At 38.9% G+C, this 23,548-nt stretch overlaps 1 long non-coding RNA gene across 2 annotated transcripts in view; it reads left to right on the top strand.

Annotated features, from left to right (window-relative positions):
• Positions 1–426: 426 nt before the first annotated feature.
• LOC309844446 overlaps positions 427–23,548 on the top strand; it is a 37,007-nt gene continuing 13,885 nt past the window's right edge. The window contains exons 1-4 of one of the 2 annotated variants that reach the window (XR_014300695.1): positions 427–1,629; positions 4,643–4,845; positions 5,534–5,633; positions 5,856–6,060. This is a non-coding gene — a long non-coding RNA (uncharacterized lncRNA). The remainder of the gene's footprint in view (positions 1,630–4,642; positions 4,846–5,533; positions 5,634–5,855; positions 6,061–23,548) is intronic. The other variant, XR_014300694.1, reaches the window with a different exon arrangement.

Here is a 23,548-nt window from a genome sequence, read left to right as displayed (position 1 = left end):
TGTGAGTATATATATGTATGTATATATATGTATGCCTATATGTATGTATATATTTTTATATCTTTATATCTTTAGATCTTTATCAGTCTATATGAGTGTGTTTAGACAGGTAGATAGAGATTCCATATAAATACCATTCTACATGGGAATTATATTTTCAAAATACCAAAGGGTAAAATTTTTTTTTAAAGGTTTTATTTATTTGACACAGAGAGATCACAAGGAGGCAGGGAAGCAGGCATAGAGAAAAGGGGGAAGCAGGCTCTCTGCTGAGCAGGGAGCCCGATGCGGGACTTGAACCCAGGACTGTGAGATCAGGACCTGAGCCAAAGACAGAGGCTTAACCCACTTAGCCACCCAGGTGCCCCCAAAGGGTAAAATTTTTTGAAAATTATCATGGTTATGTATATGAATAGGCAATGCTTCCAGATTATTAAATTTTCAGTTAAAAACACTGACCCTGATTAATGGTTTCTATGGGGTACCATTTACAAGAAATCCCCTTAGCAGGGTGCCAGTGTCCAGTTTCATAATCACATAGTACACTCGCCCTACAGGATTATGTTCCAGGCAAGTTTGCATGTTAAGTTGAATTTCATTCTCTTCAGGAAGTGACTTTTACTCAAGATTGAATACAGCTGTTAGCACAGACCACTGTTCCAAAAACATTTCTATGAGAACTGGGAGAAAACACCATTTTAAGAATTGCAAATTCACTTTCATTATTCCAAATCCGTGCAACTAAATGGGAGGGGAATCTTTGGTCTCTGTTAGTTAAATCAGGTTTTCATAAATATTCAAGAGAAAACCTGCAGGGTGGTTGGAAGATGGCTAGAATACTTTCCATGTACTTTATAGCCTGTATGTTTTAATAAGCAGACGACCAGTTTGTTTACAACAAATCAAGTGCTTCATTTTTTTGTTTCAAAAATCAATGCTATCCCGGGCACTGAATTTTTTCTTAAGTTTCGCTCTCTAATACAACTTGGTTTTCTCTCTTTATAGTCACAGAAGTGAAGCCTGGCAAATCAAGTGGGGCCTCAACAGAGGAAACGCTGCCAGCTAAAAACACCGGATGTAATCGAGACCACAAGAGACACATACTGGGTTATAAATGTCGAACTAAAAAGAGGTATTGGAAAGAAACAAAGTCTAACTTTTCATTGGATAGTTTAATTGTTTTTTTAAATCTTACTAGTTCACAGTTTACTCCCAAACTAAACAAAATCTCTGGGAATTATTATGATAATCTTGGGTTCCACCTTTTGGAGTTTTAAAAAGCGGGAAAAAAAAATCATCTGTGGATTTTTTTTTTTTAAATCTTTAAGTAACCTCTCCACCCAATGTGGGGCTCAAACCCACAACCCCGTGATCTACCGACCGAACCAGCCAGGCACCCCAAAATCTCTGGATTCTTACCTACCACTCTCCTATCTTTTGGGGAAGACAAGAGGGATGAGATTCTCTGCCTGCCAGGCAGGACAGTGCAGAGCAAGTAACTTGGATCAGCCTCAGCAAACAGTGGAGAAAACAGCATTTTCTAAGAATGTCTTTGCTGACAACATTACAGAAAATGTCCTTTTCAAATGAAATTGGAATGAGTCTGCCTGTAAATGGACAGATAACAGAGTAAGTTAATGAGTATTATTAACTCTCTTTGATGGTGGGTGGGGATAGGAAAACTTCATGTACAAAGTCCACAGTAGCTATTTTTCTATTCCCACCCTTTGACGTGCTTCCTTTTTGTAGAGTGATGGTGATAACTATGATGAATATTGTTTCCCAACTGGCTCTGAAAATCTACATGTAAACTTTTTTTAAGAGGAAAACATACAGTTTGGGCACCCCTATCTTTTTTTTTTTTAATTTGGCTATTAGCGCTTTCCAAGCTTCACATTTCAATAATTCTCTCCTGTTCTCTTTCTAAAGATTTTTGCAATAAGTACATGTATCTGTTTAAAAAATATTTTTCAGGGACTCCTGGGTGGCTCAGTGGGTTAAAGCCTCTGCCTTCGGCTCAGGTCATGATCCGAGGGTCCTGGGATAGAGCCCCACATCAGGCTCTCTGCTTAGCAGGGAGCCTGCTTCCTCCTCTCTCTCTGCCTGCCTCTCTGCCTACTTGTGATCTCTGTCAAAAAAAAAAAAAAAAAAAAAAAAAAAAATATATATATATATATATATATATATAAAATAAGTTAATAAAAAATATTTTTCAGACAAAAATTAAAACCTCAATGTATTTTTTAATGATGGGTCAGGTTAGTTTAGTTGTCAAAATATAATAATTTTTACTTAAGACTTTGATAAGAATAGTTAGCAGTTTTTACAACTTTAAAAGTTAAGAGGAAGTCTCCTTTCAATTTTTTTCATAAAATATGATTAAAGTTTCTTAGGAAAGTGAACATTTCTTATCAGGGATGAAGGAATCCTATTATAACTCACTTGGGAGAAAGCACACCTCTCAGTAAGAACCAGTCATTTCTGAAACTGTGTTCCGTTATATAGGTCAGCCATCTTACTATTTCAAGCAAGCGCTTTGGGAAATAAAAAAAAAAGAAAGAAAGAAAGAAAGAAAAAGAAATCTTTTGCCACTAGAGGGAGTTCAAAATTCCCTTTGCATCAATAAACATCTAGAGTGAATTTAACTTCTGAAACAGTAAGAAGTATGATTGTAGTGCATTTCTTTTCTACTAAACAATAAGACTAAATCAGGAATTAGGGTTTGTAAGAGATATATTTTCCCCTTCAACTAGAATAGCTACCCTGGATATAGTGGATAAGAACTATGCACAGCACATTTATATTAAAAACAACTTTGAAACGTTCTTCTCCAGAAGTAGTATAGGTCAAGAGTTGCGTTCTGACTGCTTATTCACTGAGTACGGAATCTCTTAATCTATGAAGCGTTCGTCAAGAATGACTATGACGAATGTTCCAAAGATGGCTGCCACAATCCCTCCATTCTGCATATGCTTTCCCAACCTGAATTTGCTCTCCTCAGTCAAGATTGGAGCCCATTTTTAATCCCTGTGAATGTGGGATGGCCCTGTGACCAAGCCGGAAGAATTCAAAAGTATTACTGAGTGCCTGACAGGTCTAGGCCTTAAGAGGCCTTGAGCCAACTGCCACGTGAAGAAGTCTGGGCTGGTCTGCCATCCAGGCAGTGAGCTTCCATGGAAAGAGAGGCCCTGCAGAAAGAGAAGCCAGAGAGGGGAGAATGGAGGCACCCCAGTTAAGAGCCAGACAACTGTAATATATAGGACTGTGGCCATCTTGGACATTCCATCTGCAGCCAGGCTCTCAAGTACAGGCAGCTGCAGGAGTGGCCCAAAGCAAAATGGAGCACAAGAGGCACCCCGCTGATCCCAGCTGACCCAGGGAATTATGCAAAATAATTAATCATCATTTTAAATTGGAGATGGTTTGCTTCTCGGTAACAGAGGACTAAAACAGTAACATGAATGAATATATTTGTATGGTGCTCTATTGTTTTGTGGGGGTATTTTTAAGCTTTTAGTTATTTGAGAGAGAGAAAGCACGAGTGAGAGAGCGCAAACAGGGAGAGCAGCAGAGGGAGACAGAGAAGCAGACTCCCCACGGAGCCTGACCCCAGGCTCAATCCCAGGTCCCCGAGATCATGACCTGAGCTGAAGGCAGACACTTAACAGGCCCTCTGGTCCTCTATAGTTTTTAGAAGCCCTTTCAAATCCATGGTCTTCTATGAACCCGACCAGGACCCAGTTTCCCAGTAGGAGACTGGGTCAGAAATTAAATACTGTGTCCAAGAGCTGAGAGTGCTTGCAGGCAAATGTAGTTTACATTTTTAAAAGAATGATGTTTTTTTGAACTCACTGTGTGTCAATATGCTTCAATAAAATTAAAAATTTTTTGAACTAAATTAAATATGAGAAGCCATGAGGCACACCAAAGTGAAGGAGAAAGTAAAAAGATCTTTCTCATAAGAAAATACCACATGTCTAGTTTTCTGTTTTATATCTAAGATAATGATAATCAAACAATCAAGCACTGCCTTAAAACTATTCTTTCTTTTTCGTAAGAACTGACTATCCTAAACAATGTATGTAGTTCTACTAGTCCTAAAGATTCAAAACACAGAAATAACCTTTCTGGACCAGTGTCACTTCATGCATACTTCTTCTTTGGTTCCATGTTTAAGAAATGTTAATCATTTAAAAGTGCTATGCACAGTGCGCCTGGGTGGCTCAGTGGGTTAAGCCGCTGCCTTCGGCTCAGGTCATGATCTCAGGATCCTGGGATAGAGTCCCGCATCGGGATCTCTGCTCAGCAGGGAGCCTGCTTCCCTCTCTCTCTCTCTGCCTGCCTATCTGTCTACTGTGAACTCTCTCTGTCAAATAAATGAATAAAATCTTAAAAAATAAATAAATAAATAAATAAAAGTGCTATGCACAAAGCATTGGCATCTCCAAGCAGTATTTATTATACACTGGATTTTTAAATTTGAAAAGACCCTTTAAGAATTCTTGTCTTCCTTGTTCTCACTGCATTTATAAATTTTACAGCTCTCTTCTCTGCTTGAGTTCCAGTTCAACAAAATAATCACTGGACACCAAACTCCGTCCTTCGGATTTTGGTCTCCCACCCCTTCCTTTCTCTCCTCCAGACTTACCAGGAAGACTGCTGTTATGATTGATATGGCCACACAGATCCAGCAAGAGAAAAATTCTGGAATTTGCCCTTTGATGGCTAACTGTTGTGGGAGAGGGCCATGTGTGGCAAGGGGAAGGAATGGTTTTGGAATTCAAGAAAGGCCTAGTTCATCTAGGCAAAAATCCAAGAATAAACCGATGATTGCTTAGAAATCAGGTTTGTTTTTTATCTCCCCCAGAATAAACTGAGCGGCCAGAATAAAATTCAAATTTTGAAAGCCTTGGATCCACACTGGTAGTCCTTCAACCTACTAGTCAGTTTCATTTCCAAAGAGGCATCTCATTCATCTTCCCGTAAAGAAGTCCCAAGTACCTGTATAAGTCACACCCCTTTGTCTTTTTCCCCAACAGTCAGTGCAAAGGCGAACAGAGAGTGTAACATTCTGTAACAATGTAAGTTGCAGAAGCTGGAAGCTGGATGCTGTTGGGATTTAACTGAATAAATGTGGATTAAGCATCTTCTACTTTATACCCTTTCAGTGGCAATTTCTTGGTCTTACACTCAAGAATCAAATCCTTCACACAGTCCCCAAATCCCTGCGGGATCTGATGCCTATCTACTCTTCCAGTACCATCTCGTATCATTCTCTCCCTCACCCACTTAGCTCCAGGTACTCTGGTCTCTCCGCTCTTCATAACTGTAAGCCAATCTACGCAGCCACATACATCACACATGCTGTTCCCTCTCCTACTGATCCTTTACATCTCAGTTTTCAACCACTCCCACTGGAAAATCTTCCCCCTTATACCCCAGAAGAGGATAGGCCCTCCTGTTACATAATCTGACACAGAGCACAGTGTGCATCTCCTTTCAAGTTGCAATTTAAATTCTTTTTTTTTTAAAGGCTCCCCGCTGAGCAGAGAGCCCAATGTGGGGCTTGAAATCATGACCCTGAAATCATGACCTGAGCCAAGGCAGAGGCTTTAACCCACTGAGCCACCCAGGTGCCCTATAATTTAAATTCTTATTTAACATCCATCCTCTGATGAACGCTCCTTGAGAGAAGGAGTCATAGCTGTTTTCTTCATTGCTCTTTTCACCAGTGTCATGTACGAATGCAGAGGAGATATGCAAGCTTATTTATTAAATATGAATCTATTATATTTAAGGAACTAAAAAATATACATGTCTACATATAAACTCATATATTATATGATGATATCCAGGTGTTTCTAAAGGTACAAAGAAGAACCTGACAGTTTCCAGAAGACAGAGACATGCACAGATGGCCAAGTACCAAAGAAGAGCCTGACCAGTGACATGATAAGGATCTAAAAGACAGACAGCGGGAGAAAAGGGGAAACAGAGATTGACCTCCAATGGTGACGATGGAAAGCTGTAGCAAAGGTTTGGAAATGACCTGCGAGAATGGTAAGATTTGCACACATTTTTCTGGCCCACCAGAAACAGTAAAATTCACAAGCCTGTATCCTCTCTACAAACACGTTTCTGTTTTTCACTTTTCCTTACCACCTGGTGTCTCAAATGCCTTCAAAACTCCAGGAAACAAATAAAATGGTGGTTTCATAGAACACTGCCATGATTAACTCGAAGAAATGTCACCTTAATGGTATGTTATCAGACCTACATGTAGAGACTGATTTAACCCCTGGCAACAATGACGTTGGGGCATCTATGGAGGAATTCAGGTTAGGATCTGCAAACCAGTCCTAACCAAGAAAAGTCCTTAGCTAAATCCGGGTATCAGGGAGGTAAGTGTCCCACATGTGGAGACAGCAGGTAGCCTAATGGCAGTGTGTCGAAGAAAGAGCCCGAGCTCTGGGAGAAGCTAGGCCTGCCTGCAACTCTGCAGTGAAATCTCTGTGACTCCTGGATGCGTCATTACAGTTATTGGGAAACACCGATGACTGGCACTGCATTTAATGGTTTGGAATTCTGGACAGATATGCTAAGCAGCCTGCCCAACTCCCTAGGAAAAAAAAAAAAAAAAAAAAACATTTCAACCTGGGACATCACGCTCATTGCTCAACCCTCAAGCAATTCACATCATGTAGGAAATCTAATGAGGGAAGTTATAAGCTATTCTTCCCTTCTGAGATTCAAGGCTCCTGGCTAACTGGTTGGATCTCCCCGGTGAGTACCTATTCTCACCGGTTTTGATTTAAGAAGAAAACAAACAAACAAACAACAAAAGGAAAACGTGCTTTAAACAACTCTGTTCATGGAATTCAAGTTCTCAGCAGCAAAACTTCATTTTTAGTTTTACAACTAAAATTTGGTCCATGTAACAAATATTAAGTGATAGTGAGGCATAATACGTTTCCTGGTTTTACATAAATTATGTCAATGTTACATAAAAAGCAGGCTTCCAGTATGGAAGACCTGTTTGGCAAACCAGACTACTTCACAAATTTTTCTGGTTCTGAATCTGAAGAAATGTGGCTTGGCTTTGAAGACTGTTCTTTTTTATACCACATCTCTGCAGTGCTATCTTAAAGCCTTTTTAGCAACTATTCATCATAACTGAATTTTAATTCCCAGTGTATTTCAATATCAATCTCTCAACATGAAGCACTATAATTTAAAAGCAGTTTGGAATATCCAGGAGCATGCCTGTGCAACTGAACCGTGTTTGTTCTACACAGAATTGTGCAATCCTCATTTAATTTGCATTAGGTGATAAGGACTCAGCTCCTAATCATTTTAATCTCACATTTTTTATGACCCCTCTGTTTAAGTCAATATTTTAATTGGCATATACCAAGATTTGAATGTATCTTGGGTCAGAAATTTTGTTTAAACGGAGAAAAGGGCATGTACTACTTCGAATGTCTTCGATAGGAGCAGAGTGGCCCAATTTTCACCTAGTAAAGGAGTTTGCAAGGAAAGTGAAACTTTTAGAAGTAATGAAACAATATTCAATAAGAAAAATGCTGTCACTAGCTCATGAGAAGTGTTTGGCTAAAACATGATCCTAGTTCACTTAAAAACCATATATAGCCACCTTTACAACTACTGCTTCAGGCAATAGATATAAATTAAGTTCAAAGGTGCTTCATAAAGCTTACTCTAGTCAATCGTTTAGTCCATCCAGTTATCAATCATTTCATCAACACTACTGAAAACCAGACATATTGGACATGAGGTTGATCTCTTTTTCCCCACTGCTTACCCAAAACAAACAAAAGTGAAAGGGCCTTTGAAGGAGATACCAGGAGAAAAAAACCAGCAACATATGAGTTAGACAAATCTCAAATAGTGTTATCCATTAGAATTTTACATGATAAAAACATGCTACCTGTTCACTGCCCAATTTGGCAGCCACCAGCCACATGTGGCTGGTTCGCACCTGGGATACGGCTACAGTGAACGGAGAAACTGAATTTTGTATTTTAAATTTAAAATGTTACACATAGCTAGAGGTGTCCATATTAGACAGCACAGGCTATAATTTACTAAATCCCTGAAAAATGAAGAAGCAAACTCATCAGATAAATGTGGCAATTACTTATGGCCAGCAGGAGTCTAGAATTATTTTTATCTGATGATTAACTGATGACCTCTCAAAATCTTTATTAATTCAGTCATGAAAAGAATCTTTGACCACAAGTAAGTAAAAGTATTGTCAAGGAAGGCCAGAAATGATAGAATCAGGGCAGAAAGGACAAGTTCAATCCCGAATCCTGTGGTTACTGAGCTGCCATGTCACCTAGCTTTTCCAGGGAATTAGGTATTTAAAGGGGTCTGGTTACTTTGGCCAGGGCAGTTCAGCCTGACCGAAACTTTTGACATAACCAGCAAAACCAAACAGAACAGGAAACAAAAATTCTTACCAATTCTTTCTGGAAATGAGTAGGGTTATTTTAAACTATCCCTATGCCTAGACTAGATATGATACTAGAAATATTCTAAGGAGACATGAGACCCTTGGGGAGAATACATACACATATGTATATATATGAGTTCTTCCTCACTTTTTTTGGAATCTCAACTCTACTTTTATTATCATATCTTATATATAGCCCTGAAATGCTTTCATCCATCTAAATTTCACAAACATTCTCTGAGGTAGGTAGGCAGAGTACACAGTATTCTCAAAACAGCCACCACCAATTCCTTCCCTTCCTGAAGTCACCTGCCACTCCACCCGTCAAAGTGGTAGCATCTATCTCGCTTCATTTTTAATCTGGGCTGGCATGCAACTTGGTTAACCAATAAAATATGGTGTAACTGATGCTATACCTGGCAGTTTCCATTTTTCCTCTTGGAAGCCAGCCACCATTAAGAAGTCCAACTACTGGGGCACCTGGGTGATTCAGTTGGTTAAGAGTCCGACTCTTGATTTCAGCTCAGGTCATGATCTCAGGATCCTGAGATTCAACCCTGTGTTGGTCTCTGTAGAGCATGGAGTCTGCTTAAGATTCTCTCTCCCTCTCCCTCTGCCCCATGCTGTGCAAATGCTCTCTCTAAAAAGAAAAAAAAAATTTAAGTCCGACTATCTTGAGACTACTGTCCTGTGAGAAAATGCCAAGCTACCAAGATGGAGAAAGGATAAGTGCAAAGCAAGAGACACTAGCTATTCCAAGTGAAACGTCCACAACTTTCCAGCTCATCCAAGCCACCAGCTGAATACCACTGAGTGAGTGAACCCAGCTGAATATAGCCCAATGCCCAATGCTAGGTGATGACATGTAGAACAGCCAACCCTGAGCCTGTCCAAATTCCTGTGCTGCAGAATCATGAGAAAGAATAAATTCTTGTTTGAAGCTCTAAAGTTTGGGGTTGATTTGTTATCTACTCCATACTTGAGTACCAAACTCGTACTTCTACTTTTAATTCCAAATAAAAGAAAGAACTTTGAAATTGTCCTCATCTGCTTTGACCCGTGCTTCAGTAAGGCTTACCTCTGAGGGTGTTACTGCCGCCACTAAGTAAAAAGAAAGTAAAATTATAAAGGAGCCAAAAGAGTAATAATGGGTTCTTGGACAACTGTAGCATATATGTTTACACTGTTGGGAAAGAAAGTATTTAGCAAAGGATTCCTCAGCTAAGACCTTTAACCTGAAATGTGAAGGGTGAAGAACCAAAAAAGATTAACTGAAATCAAGCAGCCAGGCTGTCTGTCTCTGGAGTACATCCTAGAATCTCACCCCTGTCCCCACCCTATTTCTTGTCTTTTCATTTATACCATGAATATTTAATTCACTGATGGGATTGGAACTTTTAAATCATTAAAAGATGTAAGTAGATAAGTGCTAAGTTTGCACATTAATCTTGTTTGCCTGTTGGACGAGAAGACTACGTTTCCCTACAATGAAATGGTGCTGGGAAAATACTTTTAATAGACAAAATAAGTATGGATGGTATGAAAAAAAAAAATAGCCGGAGAAGTCTAAAATACTAAAAGGAATACTCGCCAAGGTAAAACCTAATTGAGAGTCCCCAGTTCACTTAGACTGAACCCTGAAAGGATGTTAAAGAGGGGAAACTTGCATAAAAATAGAATAATAAATTGGCATCTACTATCCTGAAGGCCATCATCCCAGATTTTGAGGATTATTCTTTACGACAATGATTTAACTTCACCACAGCCACCTCCTTAGTTTTTTGTCTAAGTTTGTGGATCCCACCTAAGCTCTTCTAAAGGCATTCTGGGAAGGCAGCTATAGACTGATTTCATGTCTCTTGCAGTCTCTCCAAGTTTAGGACAATTAGCAAGAATGGTATGTAATCCATAATAAAGTGATATATAATCCAGAAAGCAAAGTCTACCTAATGCCTCCCTCAATTTGAAAAATTGCCAGTTCTGTCAGAAAATGCCAACACTCCAATCCAGTATTCACTGCACAGGATCTTTATCTTTCCATCAGTATGTGCCACAGTAACAGATTTTGAAACATGACAATTTTGTGGCTGACAAATGAATCTTGCAATGTCTATAACCATATGAACAAAGGCATCCCATGAACATGATGCTTCCTCTGGGTCAAACTCCCAAGAGTTTTGTGGACAGGGTCTCACGACATTTTTGCATCTTATGACATATAACATAGGAAATGTTCAAATTGTGAGGGCGACAGGTACAAAGAAGCAGTCCGTATCATATGCAATACACACTACTGCCATTCAGGGGAAAAATGAGAGGCACTGATTATTAATGGATGCAAGTGATATTTCATGGTTTTTCTAAAACCCAGTTCCAAACCAAAACCAAGTTCTAAACCAAGCCCTATTAGATACTTCCCCATTTAAGGGATTAAGGACATACAAGCAAATTTCTCTGACAGAGTTTTCAAGAGCCTGACTCCAAAAATTCAGTGGAATCACCTTATTCATACCACTTTCCCTGCTGTGATTGGCTGAGATTTTTGACAGGACCTGGATAAGAACTAAGAAATGCCTTAGGGTCCTGCTGTTCCTACCACTGCAGGAAGGGAATAAGCTACTTTGATGTTGATGCCCTCTCTGACTTCCTATCAAGTCCTTTTGCTTCTCAGCAGCACTGAAAGCATTCAGAAGTCAAGATACATTGAGATCATTATAAGGAACTCCATAGGGGAACTGAGTTATATAAAGTCCATTGTTTATGCAGATGAACGGCAATCTTTGGAGGATCAATGCTTTCTGGTAACTGGGAACATAAAGAAATCCTCCTTCTCCATCAGGAAGGCTGATCACATGGATCCAGCCTCATGTATGATGCAGAACCCAACATCTCTGACCTTAAGAAAATGGGTCCAAAGTATAATTCTGATACCAAAAACCAATCCAGCATCCCTGACTTCTGGATGCTTCTACCTCAGCTCCACCTTCAACATATACTGACTAATTGGTCTTTCGGTAAGTCAACTCTCAAGCCAAGGAACACCAGAGGTATCTTCAGAAGGATCTCCATACACCACATGCTACCCTGGGTGAAGCATGAGAGTCACCATCTTTACTGCTAGCAAAGCCCACTCCTGCTCCCACCATCCCCCACCAAAATCTGTCTGCTCTAAAATAGCTTATTCAGTGATGTCCCTAGATCTGCTAGCATAACAGCAGTGCTTTCCATTTGCATGTCCTTAGTAGGTTGTTGGCTCCAGGTCCTCCTCTCTAAGATTCTTCTGAAGGGTTCTCATAGCTTAGACATACATATGCACATTGGAGGCAGCCAATTTCTTCTTTTTCCAAGAAATCGCACATAAAACAATTTCTCACATTCTCTAGGCTCCCATCTTGGATTATTCATCAGTCTGCAATCATTTTGGTAGAAGACAGATTCTTCTTATTTTTTTAATTGAGATATAATTAACATAGAATAAAATACACAGATCTTAAATGTTTAGTCCATGAATACTGACAGTTGCATGCAGTTATGTAACGACCACTCAAAAAAGACAGAGATCATTTCTGTCCCTAAGAGAGTTACATCATGCCCCTTTCCTGTCAATCTCCCTCTCCAACCACTATGTGACATCACCATATAGTTTTGCCTGTATTTGGAATTCATGAAAAATGAAATAACAGAATAAGGCCCCCTCTTTCTTTTGCAATAGGCTTTTTTCACTCAGCATATATCTGAGATTCATCAATGTTACTTGAATTAGTAGTTTATCCTTTTTTACTGCTGAGTGTTACTCCATTATAAAGAAATTTGCTTATTCATTCTTCTGTTAATGGACATTTGGATTATTTCCAATTTGGGGCTTTATGAATAAGACTGCTATAGACATTTTTATGCAAGCCTTTTTGTGGGCCTTTATTTTTATTCCTCATCTGAAGAGTCAAACTGCTGGGTCATATGGTAGATATATGTCTATCTTTACAAGAAATTGTGGAATAGTTCTCCAATGTGATTAGACCATTTTATACTCCCAGCAATGACTGAGAATTCCAGGTGCTCCAAGTCCTGCCCAATATTCAGAGTTGGCAGTCTTTTTTATTTTAGCAATTCTAGGGGATGTGAAATGACATCTCATTGTGCTATAATTCGCATTTTCCTGATGTCCAATGATGTTGAGCACCTTTTACGAGCTTAATGGCCATTTACAGGTCTTCTTTTGTGCAGAATCTGCTCAAGTCTTCAGTTGGGTTGTCTTTTTCTTGTACATCTGAAATTCTTACGTATTCTGGATTCAAGTCCTTAGTCATGTGAATACGTGCTGTGAATACTGTCCCAGTTGGTAGCTGTCCATTCACTTTCTTAAAGAGAGATATTTGGGTGATGATACATCATACAGATGATGTCCAATATAACAACTTTTTTTTAGTTTATGGTTTGTCTTATTGTGTGGTGTCCAAGAAATCTTTGCCTACTATGATTACAAAGACAACCTCTTTTGTCTTCTTGAAGACTTATGGTTCTGAGTCTATACTTGGGTCTATGATTCCATTAAAACCAATTTTTAATTTTTTTTTAATTTTTCAAAAAAGATTTTAATTATTTATTTAGCAAGCGAGCAAGCAGGGGAAAGGAAGAAGAGAGGGAAAGAGAGAATCTAAAGCAGACTCCACATGGAGTATGGAGCCTGACACAGGGCTCAATTTTACAACCTTGTGATCATGACCTGAGCCAAAATCAAAAGTCAGACACTAAACTGAATGAGCCACTCAAGTGTCCCGAAACCAATTTTTTAGTATGAAGATAGGTGTCAATGTTCATTTTCTTTCCTGGATAAAAACATTATACTATTACGTATATATGTATGTATGTATGCATGTTTATATTTATTTGCTTACATTATTCAATACTATTTCTCAATAAATAGTTGTATCCCAGTACATTTAAATGTAATTTATGTACATTTTAGTTTACATGCAAGTTGTGCATGAACATATCATGCTGATTTTATTTTCTATTGCATTCAATATTCTAGTAGAACTGGCTATCCCAACACTAAGTACAGGGATAAATCACTTAAATTGTATATCCCACAGCAGTTAGACACTGTACTATATAAATATTTCATTTTTTTTTTTTTTCTAACACAAGTTCAGATATAAAGACTCTTGGGTTTCTAATTTTAGTGAAAGTCTTATAATCCCACTCAGAGGTACAACTATTTAAAATGAAATGTTTATAAGATATTCACGATTTGTCATGTACTTAAAATGGGATAGGGAGCAATGGGCCCAACTCCTACAACCTGAATTCAGAAGGCAGGAAAAAACCCTTGGCTATGAAGAGGGCTAAGAGAATTCATGAGCATTTTCTAGCTTACTGTCCTCTCTTCTTTCTGCCCTTACCCCCCACCCTTTTTAACCCTGTCTGCCAAAGAGAAACAACCTTGATTTATGTTTATAGAAAGTTCAGCTCCTCCTTTAGACTCAGAAAGAGCCACAGAGGAATGGAGACCATGTGATAGTATGTACTACAAATCTTGAAAAAATAATTATTTGAGAATCTGTTAAAGTGTACTTTCTTCACCTTTTTAATTCAATTCAAATTCCAGTCAGTGTTCAATTTAACATAGGAAATAGAATATTGGCCAATGAGTTGGGCAACTGTACCTTATCTGCAGAGCTACTGGTAAGTTGTCCACTGTTTTCTTTCTTTTTTTTTTTTTTTTAAAGATTTTATTTATTTATTTGACAGAGAGAGATCACAAGTAGGCAGAGAGGCAGTGAGAGAGAGAGGAGGAAGCGGGCTCCCTGCTGAGCAGAGAGCCCAATGTGGGACTCGATCCCAGGACCCTGAGATCGTGACCTGAGCCGAAGGCAGCGGCTTAACCCACTGAGCCACCCAGGCGCCCCTGTCCACTGTTTTCTACTTAACTTTCCAAGACACTAAGTAAGTATATCTTTGACCCCAAACTCCCTATAAGTAGAACTGAAAGACTCCTGAGTTTCTAAAATGGACGAAGTACTTTGATTTCCACAGCAATACGTTATACAACAATGTGTTTTATTTTTAATTGTACAAGAAGGAAAGTGTGTGTGTGTGTGTGTGTGTGTGTGCATGTGCACATGTGTCAGGGCTAAGTAAAATAACAGGACATGTAGAGAATTCCTTTTTCTGTCGCTAGAAAAGTTACTGCCCTTGCTTTTTGGTAGAATGCACACAATATCATCCTGAAAACTTCAAGTAATAGGCAGTAAAAGGTCCTAAGTCTTTTGGGAGAGCAGACATTCTGTAATGCTGGACAGAATGGGGAGGAGTAGGGAAGCCAGATCAACACTGATGGGAAAAACTTCATTATAATAACTTTGTAAGTAAAAAACATTCTATTCTCCTATATTCAAGCATCTCTCAAGATTCAGGGGGAATGTTTTAAAGGCATGCTGTGTATTCCCAATGCCAGTAATCACTGATATCCATAAAGATGAATTACTTGAGTATCACATATATAAAGTCACAAAACTCTTAGCTAAAGGTACAAACATCTAATCCAACATTCAGTAATAGCTAACATTTATTGAACACTTACTAAATGCCATACACTAAGTTCTCTGCATGTCTTAACCCATTTATTCAACATGCTGAAGCCATGAAATAATTACTATCTTCATTCCAATTTTATACAAAACCAAGAAACAGAGAGGCTAAGAAACTTTCCCCAGGTCACATTCAAACTCAAGCAGTCTAACTCCAGAACCCACACATATGTGCTGCGGACTGTATTGTATCTCCCCAAAATGCATTATGTTGAAGTCCCAACTTCCAAGGGAACCATATTTGGAGACTGGGCTTTTGGGAGGAAATTAAAGTTAAATGAGGTTATAGGGTGGGATCCTAATTTAGTTGGGCTGGTATATTATCTCTAAGCATGTGCACCAAGGAGAGACCATGTGAGCAGTTATCTGTGAGCCAGGAAAAAAGCTCTCTTTAAAACCTGACCATGCTGGCACACTGACCTCATACTAACAGCCTCCAAAAACTGTGAGAAAATAAACTTTTCAGTTTTAAGCCACCCCGTTTATGGTATTTTGTTATGGCAACCTGGGCAGAGTAAGAGACTATGGAAATCACTCTCCCCAGACACTTCCAAATAAGGAGAGAATCAAAGAGAACAAAAGATCTAATTTTTGCTTCACCTATAATTTCTTTGCATACTAGTAAACTTGCCCCTCTTTCCTAGGGTACTAAAAGCATCTAAGAACCTGAAATCTTATTGGATTTTATCACTATAAATATTCATAGATTTTTAAATTATATGCATCAATACACGCAGGTTAGGACATGTTTACTGTATTGATCTTTGTAAAAGAAACATAAAAGCTTCTGATCAATATAAATATAAAAGTTTTTGGTCAGATTTTTAGCATAACTAGATTTTCAGGCTATGACTCTGGGAATAAAATGGAATAAGAATGAAGACCTTAAATGGCTGCTGTTATAGTGCTCCTGATTTATTAAAATAATCACAGAGCACTACTGGTAATGCTAAATCTCCAGCATTCCAATCCAGTGCAAGGAATTATCAGTGTCTAAAAGGTCTTTGTCAACTTGAACATCTATAAACATTTAAGTGGTATTGAGCAGATTCCATAATCTGATCTGCTTTTAACGGTGGCAATCAATGCAATTATTAAGAACCTATTTAAATAATTCATGTTGTAAGAGAAAGCCTTCAGAGCAGCCACAATGTGTTTGCATCTTAATGGTATTTTAAATAAAGTTGTTTCTTGCTATATTGCACATTGGTAAGCAAGACCAATCAATCCCCATCCATCAGTTTGGAGGCAGCGATGAGAGAAATTCTGATGGCTTAGAGAATAGTTGGCTGTCTGGTCTTGATAAATAAGGGAGTCAAAAGAAAGTTCCTTCCCCCAATATCCCAGAGGAAGATAGTATCTGCCTTTTCATTCACCCTACCGCCTTCTTGTTGGAGTTTGACCCTGCTGGAGATACCATTCAGGAATATCACTGCAAGGTCATTTAGCCAGACTAAATGCGTATTCATCAGCCCCAGCAAAAAGTATGTAGGAAGTGCCAAATGGTTAGCTCTGGGTAAAGACATTTTTGTGCATGAACAGTTTTCTCTCCAGACGTTTTTTAACCGTATACGCTTCCTTGACTCTGAAATTAGGATGAATGTACGTAAAGTTAGCCTTCATAAAAGTTTAAATTCAGATAACTATCAAAGAATATGAGACTATTTTTAGCAAAAACAAAAAAAGTTTTCTAATCCTAGCCTCATCCAATACCTGCACGACTTCCATCACAGTATCTCCAAGTTGTGGTGCCAGTCTGTTTCAACGCTTCTTGTCCTTAAAATTCATCTCCATCGTCTCCAGGACTGAACAACTGCTATTCAGGCAATTATGACAGAAAGTTCCTCCTTACACTGAACCCAAATCTGTCTCCCTACCCTTCTACTTACTGTTTAACTCGCCCTTTGGGACCATTCAGTCAAGTATATTCTTCTTCCACCTGCTATCCACACTTGAAGATACTGACTATAGTCTTTTCAAGTTCCCTCTTCTTCAAGCGGAACATTCCCAACTCCTTCACTTTTCTCATGTTCCATCAGTGTCCATGTCCATGTTAGCACAATGGAGGGTTCTATGATCACCAACTTTTGAAGACCATGTATGTAGGAAACCCCACTAACGGCAAGGCCATTACTAAAAATTACCTCAATTATGAGGAATTGTTTCTAGTATTAAACCATTTGCCAAATCTGGGTTAGCTCCTGTTCTTTACTGTTTGAACATTACCCATTACACACTCTATCCTTTACACGGCTTTCCTCTCACATCTAGGTGGTCTTCCCTTAGCGTGGCCCACAAAGCTTTGCCCTTGATTTTACTCTCCAGCCCTATCACTTTAATACTGCCCTCAACTCCCACTACACCTGGCCACACCGAACTTCTACTGTTTCCTGAAACACTAAGGCAGATATCCTTAGAGTGGACAGAGAGTACATTAATCTGCTATAAAAAAAATTACTATAATTAACTGCTATAAAAAATAGTACAATTAACTGCTATAAAAAAATAGGCTCAAATCTAAGGACTTAACATAATAAAAGCTTATTTCTCATTCATTTTATAATTCAATATTGTTTGGAGGGTCAGTGTTTATAGGTGGGTGAGTGAACTGCACCCAGTCTTTCAGGAAGCCAGGCTGTTCCCTTCTATTTGATGATGCTGCCATCTTCTACATCTGGCCTCCAAGGTCCTCTTAGAAAGGGAAGAAAGAAAGCAAAGGATTTTATGTCCAGTCCAAAATGTTTGGAGTGTGCATCACTCCTGCCCACATTCCACTTACCACAGACCAGGCACAGGGCTCCACCCGAACTGCAAAGAAGCTGGGAAACGCAGCTGCCTGAGGAAACTGGAACAGGGCTGTGAAATCCACAGCCCTGTCTCTGGATGATTCTACTACATTGTTCACGAAAGTCTCTGGTTACTGATCTCATTGCACTTACTGCTCTGGTTGGGGAAATTATATACATTGACTTGATTTTTTTCCCTCAACTGAACTGTGAGCTTCTTGACGACATCAATGGGCTTTCACCTTTGTACTGTTTGAATGTGGCAAAGGCCATCTCTGCCACAAATGGCAGCTTATACTTATAAGTGAATGGATTAATGAAGGAGTCTTGCCCCCTCTTTCTAATATTCCTAACTAACTTGCTGAAATTCTGAAGACCTAAAAGTCACGGCCGACCGGAACATGGCTTCTCTGAGCACTGGGGTTCAAGAGAGGCTACAGTGGCTCTTGTAGTAGATTGGCTGATGCCCTTGATGACCATGGAGAAGATAAAGTCATCTCCTTTTCCCCTAGACTATGGGCTCTCCAAAAGCCCAGGATAGGTCTTACTCATCTATAAATTCTTGGCACTCTGTACTCTTAGGAAGTGTTGACTGAATGAATGCAAAATATTGTAATAAATAGGGTTAATCAGATCACGGGCTCTACTAACTTTAATTTCATGCCAAAAGTAACAAAATTACCAGAACCAGCCATGAAATGATAAAAGAGTTAGTTTTACTATGGCTTGCAACAATTGCCTTTATATTCTTTTATAATACTGTCTATTCTCATATTCTTTTTATAATACCAGCTTGAATATATTTTAAGGCTAAGAAATTTTTGAAAAAGTTGTATTAATTTTTAAGTAAAGTGAAATGGTGAAAATCACTTAACCATTTGAACCTAACAACCCTGACTCCCAGCCCTTTTAAGAGTGGCGGTTTCTTCTGCACATGCATAAAGAACGCCTTCTTCCTTTGGATTTATTCATTACAAATTGAGATATCATCATTAGGAAACTGCAAAAGCAGGAAAGGCTGTCTTCCTTTTCCAGTCTATAAATAAACAGGAAGACAAAGATAAAGACTGAAGCAGCTCCCAAGCCAGGATTTTGAAACTCATGCTGACCTGCCTTAACTGTCTTACTTACCGTGACCAGTTTTGAAGGCAAAAACAATCAAAAAACAAACAATTAATATCTAAACTAGGAAGAAAATTCACAGCATGTTTCTTTTCTTGACATGTAATATTAACTTTAAAGAAACAGTGAGGATCCTTAAATATATTCTTTTATGTCAAAATTAATTTAAATGCTTGCTCTCCAGACATTGGTTGTTGTGCTCAAGATACCTGAAATTTATCTGCTGAAATGAGCATTCACTTTCCAATGCCTTTGTAGTTCTTATCTCTCAATAAATAAAATAAATAAGCAACAGGTCCAAAACTAATCCAAAAAATATACAGTAGTCCCCTTTACCCACAGGGAATGTGTTCCAAGACCCCCAGTGGAAGCCTGAAACTGCGGATAGTATCAGATCAAATATTATGTTTTTTCATATACACCTGTGAAAAAGTTTAACTTATAAATCAGACACAGTAAGAGATAAACAATAACTAATCATAAAATAAATCAATTATAACAAGTTACTAAAATAAAAGTTATGTGAATATAGTCTCTCTCTCTCAAGATACCTTATTGCACTGTCCTCATCTTTCTTGTGATAAAGTCAGATGATAAGATGCCTACGTGATAAGAAGTGCAGTGAATGTCATAGCCATTGTGACACAGTGTTTGGCTACTAATGACCTTCTGAAATGCTACTAATGACCTTCTGACAATATGTCAGGAGGAGGATCATCAGCTTCGAGAGCATGGTGGATCGTGGGAAACTGAAAGTGCAGAAAGTGAAGTCGTAGATAAAGGGGGGACTCCCATATTTACTTTAAAATGTACAATGCAACCCATATTTAAACTAAAATGTAAAAATTAAGAATTTATTTTTGTGTGCTAAAGATATCCATTTATTAGTAATTTTCAAATCTACTTAAATCTGATCCATTAGACAAATTATGAAAAGCAAACTTTTAATGCAGCATTACCTTAAAAAATCATCATCTACGATCTCTCTTTTTTTTCTTTCAACTTATAAAGCCTTAAAAGTTCAACAAAAATCAGATGGATAAAACCCAAATAAAAGCTAACTTGAACCCTTAAAATAAGCTGCTCAGAGAATTTGAACATTAACCTTGGCAGGCCTGGGGTCCCTGCTGTCTAGACTTGCGTGAGGATATGACTAGTTCGAGGCCTGGAAAATCAAATCAATTATGAAATGGCACCACAGGATACAAGGACTGAAAGGAGATGGAAAAGAATGTACACAGTTTAATCTAGAGGCATTTAAGCCCCAGAAAATCCCAAAGCCGTCATTACCTCAAGGCCCCAGGGCTATCACAGAGCTCAGCCAACAAGCATCCTCTTCCACGGTGGGTGCTTTAGCAGGTTGGTGCATTACAGGCTTAGACTAATCTTATCCCAAGAGCAGCAGTCTTGAGTGTCAATCAGTTGGCTAACTGAACACCCTACTGTGTGCCGTGTGAGCACAAAGCTAACCACTGGAGGGTATGGCCAGGAACAAGACAGACCTAGAACATGTCCTCACAGGGCTTACAGTAACTGGGAAATGCCACCTTTAGCTAATTCATTCTAGTGCAATATACTTCTTCCCAGAGATTTTAGGGGCTATGAGAACACATTACAGTGGTTCCTAAATAGATCAGGGATATGAGCTATTAGAAAAGGCTTCCCTGAGGGAATCATAAGCAGTGATATATATATACCTGCTGACGTCACTTAATGTTGCAGTGTCTTAGAATCCTCATCTATAGAATGAGATCATCGTGAGGCGCCTGGATGACTCAGTCGGAGAGCATCTGACTCTTGATTTTGGTTCAGGTCATGATCTCAGGGTTGTGGGATTGAGCCCTGTGTTGGGCTCTATGCTCAGTGTGGAGTCTGCTTTAGATTCTCTGTCTCTTGCTCTCTTCCTCTCCCCCTGCTTGTGCTCGTGCTCTCTCTCAAAATAAAAAAATAAAATCTTAAAAAAAAAAAAAAAAAAGAATGAGATCCCATACCTTCCTTATAGAAATCTCATAAGGATTAAACTAGATAAGAAAGGAAGCACTAATCACAATGACTAGATCTGGCAAATGATCAACATATGTTTCTGCAATTATTGTTATTATTATGATGCTGATTATTATTACTACTATTTGCCTGAAGGAGTAAAAATTAGCCAGGTAAAAGGAGGAAAGGAAGAACACCAAGAGGAACTACTCCAGACACAAGAAAAAATAAAAGCAAAAGCCCTGAGACCAAGAAGGTTGTGGCCTCTCTAGATGGATAAAATTAGGACCTGCAAACAAAGAGATCTCTAGAAAGGAAGATCCTTCTGGATCTTTTCCCAAAGCTCCCCCCACACCTTGACCATCTGAAGAGACCTTCCCTTGACTCTGCCTTCCCTTCCAGTATCATACTGCAATCTTCATTTTCTTCTTTATAATTTGCTGCATTTAAAAAATTCTATTAAGCACGTATTACTGTCAGAATTTTTTTTTAAAGAAAGGTTTTAAAAAGAGATCCCACCATTCTTTCTCTTCCCATAACAACCTAACTTCTGCAAAGGTGGGCTATTATTCCATGCCTTCTTCTGTCCCACTCTGTCGGCAACTCATTGCCACCACTCCGTTGAACTACCTTGGTAAGGTCTTTAGATGGAACTCCACCATTCTGTCTCTAAAACACAGATCTCCTCTCTCACTCACATGCTTAAAATATTTCATGGCCTCTGTGGCCTACAAAATAGCATCCAAACCTATTAGCAAAATCACCTAAATGATCGAGAACCCAGGTTCAATCTGTCCTTCCAGTATCATTTCCTGCCCTTGGGTACTATCCTCAGGCTGCCTTCCAAAGAGTTCAATGTTCATCTCTCTGCTTATGAGTTCCATTAAGGGAGAGGCTGCATCTAATGTACTTTCATGTGTACAACCACCCAGCTCATAACTCAGTATCATTGCTACTCGAACTAAAATAATATTATATTGTTTTTTATTGAGGAAATCAGATGAGAGTGGAATATTTACAGCAAACTAGAGAGAGAAAAGAAACAAAGACACATGCAAACCATCTCAATTATGTATCCTTCTCTTGCAATCTTACGAGTATTCACCAATTTGGCACAGAGTTATTGAGTGCTTGCTATTTGCCAGGCACTGTGCCCAACACTATGTATAGTTGTGACCAAGTCAGAATCCTTGTCTTCATGGTGCTCACTATCTCACTATTTGTGAGATGGATCCTAAAGAAACACACAAATAAATATACAGTTACAGACTGCAGCAAATGTCATACGGTTAAAGAACAAGAGACCATGAAAAACAGCAACTTCGAGGCTCTCAGTTCAATCAGGGGAAGAGGAAAGCCCTTTTAGAAAGTAACTGTGAAAATGACCTACAGGCTGAGGAGGAATTAACCATGTAAAGAATGGGGAGAAAAATCAATCTGAAAGAGGAGAAATGTCCCGGCAGGGCGGACATGGAGCATGAGGAAGTGAAGGATGGCCAGTGTGCTGGGAAGTTGCTAGAAGTGCAATGGGCCGGTTCCTCGAAAGCATCTTGGTTCTTTTTTCTTTTTCTTTTTCTTTTTTTTTTTTTTAAGATTTTATTTATTTATTTGGCACAGAGAGAGGGAGGGAGAGAGCAAGCACAAGTTGGGGGGGGGGCAGCGGGCAGGGGAAAGCAGGCTCCCTGCTGAGCAAGGAGCCTGATGTGGGGATTGATCCCATCACCCTGGAATCAGGACCTGAGCCAAAGGCAGCGGCTTAACCACTGAGCCACCCAGGTGCCCCAGGCATCCTGGTTCTATGAAAGAGATTGCACTTTTTCTCAGGGTACCCATAAGCCACTGAAGATTTCAGGCAGTGTTGTCTGTCTGGGGCTGGGGGTGACAATGGGATCAGATTGACATTTTTTAAAACATCACTCTGAAGTGAGGAATTAAAATTACTTTTAGGAAGTATTACTAGTGAGATGGAAAAGTTCTCTGTTTATTTGATTTTTCAGTACATTTAGGATAATCATTATTTGAATATCCATCAGTCAAATAATATATTCATCAGTCAAATATTTTCTCTGATCATTCTCCAAAGTTAAACCTGACCCACCCCTGTAGCTCTTGTTTCTCTGAATAGGCCAGTGTACAAAGTTACAGTACAGATAGATCTTGGTTCCTAGAATGCCACATGGTACGTGCCAACAAATATTTAATCAGAGCTATCGTTCCAAAGTGAGTAAATCCTCTTGTCAAGATAAAGACTAGTATCTGATGTTGACTGAAACTCAGATTTTTCATTTTAACTTCAGTGGAAGCCTTGGCCTTTTCTACCTGAGCTGACACTTTATGAACGGCATATAAGAAACAGCGAAAGCTGTGTTGTTGGTTGCGCAGAAATGGCACAATCCTTCCCTCCGCTGAAAACAAATTCACTTCTGTTACAATTATGTCACGAAAAGGAGTTGAAATGCAAATACTACAAGCAAGAAGAAGGAGAGAAAGGAGAAAATGAATGTGGTTGCAGATTGAACAAAGACTAACAGGAACATACTTCAGCATATGGACTGTGGCTGGCAAGCAGCAGTGACGCATGGGCACTACTT

Source organism: Mustela nivalis, assembly GCF_964662115.1.
Source record: "Mustela nivalis genome assembly, chromosome: 11".
NCBI classification, from domain to species: domain Eukaryota; kingdom Metazoa; phylum Chordata; class Mammalia; order Carnivora; family Mustelidae; genus Mustela; species Mustela nivalis.
The sequence above is the reverse complement of the archived record's forward strand: the minus strand, read 5'-3'. Positions and strand labels throughout refer to the sequence as shown.